Below are 5581 nucleotides of genomic sequence, written 5' to 3'. Positions count from 1 at the left end.
AATTATGATGAATGATTCAAGTATGATTGAGTTTAATTTAATTACTATGTCCAGCTAAACTCTTATACTAGGGATTTGATGTAACTTAATTCGATTCCAGTTTATAATATTAGACTTATTCTTCTTTGTTCTTGTTATAAGTTATTATTGTGCTTAAGGCTTCCAGGCAGAATTTTTCCCCTGGATTGAGTTATTTCAATAATTACATTCGAGAGAAGGGTTATTGATATGAAAAAGATAATAATTTACTTGAGAATAATAACTTGATGCGGAAGCTATATGGTTTGACTCAGGGGAGGTTTTCATAAGTTAATAAATTATTAAGTTGTGAACTCATAAAACAACCATAAAACCTAATGATCTGATTCATGTTTAATTTCACTATTAAAGATAGGTAATTAAACTGGATTAGAATAGCTAACAATAAATCGGGAGAGCTTGTTAGTGACTTTAGGGTTGTTTCTCCTACTTGAACAATTAAAATTGATTAATAAACTAATAAAATAAACTGGATAGAATTAAGTGAAATCAAATTCCCTAGTAACTAAATCCCCTGATTTCTTTTCACATGAATTTTGTGTTTGATCTCTTCTATTTTTATTTCAAATTTTATTTACCGTACAGCGAATCTCTCTTATCATCGTCTAAATAATAATAGGTTAACATAATTTTGGTAATTGATAAACAATCCCTGTGGATACGATACTCTCTTACTCTATATTACTTGTTGCGATTTCGTACACTTGCGAAAAGCGTTGTCAAGTTTTTGGCGCCGTTGCCGGGGATTGGCGTATCAATATCAATACGAATTACCCTGTTATTAATTTAGACACTCTTTCGTTTTGTTTAATTTTCTTTTAAGTACTGTTCCAGGCTGTTTTATGCAAAGGAGATCAAGGAGGACTGAACCTCTAATCTTCGATCCGAAAATTGAACGAACTCTTCGAAGGCTCAACACTGCAAGAAAAACGCAAGAAGTAAAAACCGAACAAGAAGCAGACATGGCCAACGAAAACGAAAACGAGAATGAAAACATAGTTGGACCACCACTTCAACATCCGGTTCGAACCTTAAGGGATTATACAACACCTAATCTGAATGGGACAACCTCAAGTATTACTAGACCTAGGGTAGAAGCTAATAACTTTGAGATTAAACCTGCAATCATCCAAATGCTTTCTACCTCAATCCAATATGGGGGTTTGCCTAGTGAAGATCCTAATGCTCACATCACCAACTTTTTGGAAATTTGTGACACATTCAAGCAAAACGGTGTTTCTGAAGATGCAATCAAGCTGAGACTTTTCCCTTTTACTCTTAGGGATAAAGCAAGATCCTGGTTACAATCATGTCCAGCTGGAAGTTTCACCACATGGGATGAATTAGCTCAAAAATTCTTAGCTAAATTCTTTCCATCCTCAAAAACCACCAAGTTGCGCAATGAGATAATGACATTTGCTCATCATGATCAAGAGAGCTTGTATGAAGCTTGGGAAAGATTCAAGGACTTGTTAAGAAAGTGCCCACATCACAGTTTGCCCAAGTGGTTACAGGTACAAACTTTCTATAATGCATTATCTCCTAACATCAAAATTACCTTAGATGCAGCTGCAGGTGGATCCTTTGAAAAGAAAGGAATTGATGAAGCATATGAGTTGATAGAGGAAATGGCAAGCAACAGCCACTACCAAAACAATACCGAAAGAAGAAGGACTGCAGGAGTCTATGAAATAGACGCCATTACAGCACTTAATGCCAAAGTAGATAACATGGTAAGGAAATTGGACATGTTAACTACTAATCCTGTAAATTCTGTTATGCAAGTTTGTGATAGGTGCAATGGACAGCATGGAATTGGTGAATGCATCATGGACTCTTTAAATCCACAAACTTTGGAGCAAGTGAACTATGTGATGAATCAAGGAAGAAAGAATTACCCTTATTCAAATTCATATGACAACAGGTTAAGGAACCATCCTAATCTATCCTATGGTAATCCTAACAATGCCTTGAATGCACCACCTGGTTTCCATCCTCCGGAAAAGAAATCTCATGACGACCTCCTCACTGCTCTTTCCAAATCACACATGGAATTCATGAATGAAACTAGAGAGAACCATAAAATCCAGCAGGCTGCAATAAGGAATTTAGAAATCCAATTGGGACAATTTGCAAACATGATGGCATCTCGACCTCAAGGTACGTTACCTAGCAATACTGAAAAGAATCCCAAAGAACAAGTGTAGGCTATTACCTTGTGGAGCGGCAAACAATTAGATGAACCACCAAGGAAAGAAAAGGAAGAAAAAGAACAGCCAAAGGTGCCTATCATTGACGTAGAAGAACAAGAAAAGGTAAAACCCTATGTTCCTCCTATTCCCTTTCCCCAAAGATTAAAGAAAGCACAAGATGACAAGAGCTTCCTCAAGTTCCTGGATGTGTTTAAGAAGCTCCAAATCAATATTCCTTTTGCTGAAGCTCTTGCTCAAATGCCTAGCTATGCTAAATTCCTAAAAGATATCTTGAGCAAGAAACGAAAAATTGATGATCAAGGAACGGTAATGTTAACCGAGGAGTGCAGTGCGATTATCCAAAACAAACTGCCTCCAAAGTTAAAAGATCCAGGAAGTTTTTCTATCCCTTGTAACATTGGTAATCTTGACTTTGAAAAAGCTTTGGCAGATTTGGGTGCTAGCATCAATCTTATGTCCTATGAAGTTTTTAAGATGCTAGGTATGGGAGAACTCAAGCCAACAAGGATGTCTTTGCAACTAGCAGATCGTTCAATTAAATATCCTAGAGGAATTGTAGAAGACGTGCTTGTAAAGGTAGGTACATTCATTTTTCCTGTTGATTTTGTTATTCTTGACATTGATGAAGACAGGGAAGGATCTCTAATCCTGGGACGACCTTTTCTTGCAACTGCAAGAGCATTAATTGATGTCTATGAAGGTAAGTTAACTCTAAGAGTTGGACAGGAAGAGATTGTCTTCGATGTACTTAAATCTTGTAAACTTCCTATGGATCATGGAGACTGTTTTAGAATTGATGTTGTTGATGAATGTGTGGAAACCACTTTGCATGTTGAAAATAACATTAATGAATCAAGCGTCCTGAATGAAAAAGAAAAGGAATCACCTAAGCATGAACTAAAACAACTTCCACCTCATTTAAAACATGCACTTTTAGGTGAGGAGCATTCTTTTCCTGTTATTATTTCTTCTCACTTAACACTTGATCAAGAGGAAAGGTTGTTGCAGGTTCTACGTAGGCATAAGAAAGCATTAGGGTGGTCGATCTCGGATCTACAAGGAATAAGCCCAAGTGTGTGCATGCATAAGATCTTGATGGAAGAAGACTACAAACCTTCAATCGAGCACCAAAGGCGATTGAATCCTAACATGAAAGAGGTAGTCAAGGCTGAAATCATCAAACTTTTAGACGCCGGCATCATTTATCCAATTTCAGACAGTAATTGGGTGAGTCCTGTCCAAGTTGTTCCAAAGAAGGGAGGTATGACTGTTATTTCTAATGAAAACAATGAATTAATCCCCACAAGAACAGTCACAGGTTGGCGTGTATGCATAGATTATAGAAAACTAAATAAAGCAACACGCAAGGACCATTTTCCCCTTCCCTTTATTGATCAAATGCTTGAAAGACTTGCAGGTTATCCTTTTTATTGTTTCTTAGATGGCTATTCAGGGTACTTTCAAATACCTATAGGCCTTGAAGACCAAGAGAAAACCACATTCAACTGTCCTTATGGCACTTTTGCCTACAGGAGAATGCCTTTTGGGCTATGCAATGCCCCTGCAACCTTTCAAAGGTGCATGATGTCCATCTTTTCTGATATGGTGGAAAAATTTATTGAGATATTCATGGACGACTTTTCTGTGTTTGGTTCTTCCTTCGATGCATGTCTTCATAATTTATCTCTAGTAATGCAACGATGTGAAGATACTAACCTTGTGTTAAATTGGGAAAAATGCCATTTCATGGTTAGTGAAGGCATTGTCTTAGGGCATAAAATCTCTCAAAAAGGAATTGAAGTAGACAAGGCAAAGATTGAGGTAATTGAAAAACTACCTCCTCCTAACATAGTAAAAGGTATAAGAAGTTTTCTTGGGCATGCAGGGTTTTACAGGAGATTCATAAAGGATTTCTCAAAAATCACTAAACCTCTTTGCAATTTGTTAGTTAAAGATGTTCCATTTAATTTTGACAAAGAATATTTAGATGCTTTTAACAGGTTGAAGAAAGAGTTAATCTCAGCCCCGATCATCACTACACCAGATTGGACTTTACCTTTCGAGCTTATGTGTGATGCTAGTGATCATGCTGTAGGAGCTGTTCTTGGACAAAGAAAAGACAAGAAGTTGCATGTTATTTATTATGCCAGTCGCACCTTGAATGATGCGCAATTAAACTATGCAACTACGGAAAAGGAATTGTTGGCTATTGTTTTTGCTTTTGACAAATTCAGGGCATATCTAATTGGAGCTAAAACAATCGTCTACACAGATCACTCTGCCATCAAATACTTGCTGGAAAAGAAAGATGCAAAGCCTCTCATTCGTTGGGTACTTTTATTACAAGAATTTGACCTAGAAATTCGCGACAAAAAGGGGACCGAGAACCTCGTTGCTGACCATCTTTCCAGGCTTGAATTGGGGGAAGAAGATACAAGCGAGCTACAAATCAATGAAAGCTTTCCTCATGAGCAACTTCTTCTAGTAGCAAATGCTCAAACCCCCTGGTACGCTGACATAGTTAATTATCTTGTTTGCAAAATTCCTCCTCCAAATTTTTCTTACCAACAAAGAAAAAAATTTTTTCATGATATCAAATTCTACTATTGGGAGGAGCCATTCTTTTTCAAGTATTGCAGTGATCAGCTATTCAGGCGATGTATACCAGAGACTGAAATAGAAAGTGTCCTTAAATTTTGCCATTCAATGGAATGTGGAGGTCACTTTGGAGCAAGCAAAACAGCTGCGCGTATACTAGAAAGTGGTTTGTATTGGCCTAATCTCTTTAAAGATGCTTATAACTATGTTCGTTTATGTGATCGTTGTCAAAGGTTGGGTAACATCTCGAAGAGACATGAGATGCCCCTCAATAGCATCCTTGAAGTCGAAATCTTCGACGTATGGGGTTTGGACTTCATGGGACCTTTTCCGCCATCATGTTCAAATCAATACATTCTAGTGGCGGTGGATTATGTGTCAAAATGGGCAGAGGCTGTTGCTCTTCCAAATAACGATGCCAAAAGTGTAATGAGCTTCATCAAGAAAAACATTTTTACAAGACATGGCACTCCTAGAGCAATAATCACAGACGGAGGTAAGCATTTTTGTAATAAGTATTTAGATTCCCTTCTTTCAAAATATGGTGTCACTCATCGTGTAGGTACTCCATATCATCCTCAAACAAGTGGACAAGTAGAAGTCACTAACAGGGAAATCAAGAAGATCCTTGAAACCACTGTTGGACAATCACGAATGGATTGGTCCAAAAAGCTAGACGATGCTCTTTGGGCCTACAGAACGGCATTCAAAACGCCTATAGGTATGTCTCC

General features: G+C 37.5%; 1 non-coding gene across 1 annotated transcript; it reads right to left on the bottom strand.

Annotated features, from left to right (window-relative positions):
* Window positions 1-1430: 1430 nt before the first annotated feature.
* LOC119369336 (small nucleolar RNA R71) lies at window positions 1431-1536 on the bottom strand. Its single transcript, XR_005177010.2, has one exon. It is a non-coding gene; the product is annotated as a small nucleolar RNA R71 (small nucleolar RNA).
* Between the last annotated feature and the right edge of the window lie 4045 nt (window positions 1537-5581).

This window comes from Jatropha curcas, chromosome 7, assembly GCF_041381405.1.
Source record: "Jatropha curcas cultivar XTBG-Jc1 chromosome 7, XTBG_Jcur_1.0, whole genome shotgun sequence".
Taxonomy (NCBI): domain Eukaryota; kingdom Viridiplantae; phylum Streptophyta; class Magnoliopsida; order Malpighiales; family Euphorbiaceae; genus Jatropha; species Jatropha curcas.
The sequence above is the reverse complement of the archived record's forward strand: the minus strand, read 5'-3'. Positions and strand labels throughout refer to the sequence as shown.